This window comes from Orycteropus afer, unplaced genomic scaffold, assembly GCF_000298275.1.
Source record: "Orycteropus afer afer isolate SDZICR_OR568_19922 unplaced genomic scaffold, OryAfe1.0 scaffold00647, whole genome shotgun sequence".
Classification (NCBI taxonomy): domain Eukaryota; kingdom Metazoa; phylum Chordata; class Mammalia; order Tubulidentata; family Orycteropodidae; genus Orycteropus; species Orycteropus afer.
The window spans coordinates 1194204-1195051 of record NW_006922234.1 but is presented as its reverse complement, the minus strand read 5'-3'; positions in this window follow the sequence as shown (position 1 = coordinate 1195051).

Genomic DNA, 848 nt, shown 5'->3' with positions numbered 1-848 from the left:
CTCTGGTAGCATAGTGCCTAAGGCACTTGACTGCTAACCAGAAGGCTGGCAGTTCAAACCCACCAGGCACTCCTCGGAAGGAAGGTTGGGCAGTCCTACTTCCGTAGTGATATTGCCTCGGAAACCCAAGGAGGGGTCGCTATGAGTTGGGGCCGACTGGACGGCACATAACAACAACAACAACAGTCACCATCGTGGGGTTTCCTATGGAAGTAACAGGCTTGGGATCAGGAACACTTAGGTTATAGTTCTTCAGTCAGGATAGCCTCCCCTCAGCCGTGGCCAGGACCCCTCGGCCTGGCCTCTGCCCTGCTCGGGCAGGTGTTACAAAGCTCTTTTAGCTCTGCTGCTGGGTGCTCACAGGCCCCCCCACTCCAACAGTGAGCCTTGGCCCTAGTTTCCTTGCACCCTCGACCAGGAAGTCCACTGTGCTGTCACATGCCAACCGCCTGCCGTTTCCCTGCTTCTGCTTCTTGAAGTCTCTGGTGTCACAGATCTCTGTCTCCTGGGTTGAGGACATTCAGTGAAGGGATCTTGGGTCCAAAGGACCCACTCCACTCCTAGTCCCTCTTCCTTGAGGGTAGGGAGATCTCCCCTTCCCGCCTCTGGGAGGGCTCATTTTAGGCCTAGCAGATGGCAAAAGTGGCCAATCCATACATTAGGGTTCCAGACACCTTGTTTGCATAGTACCATCCCCAGGGTGCCATGCACCTTTTGCCCATTATTAGCAAGTGTGGTAGTTAGTTAGGCTGAGTGTCAGCTTGGCTGGGCCTCATTGAGCGGCTGGGCAGCTGGATGCAGTGAGTCCCCGTGAGGAGACTGGTCATCAGCCCCACGGTGGAATCTAC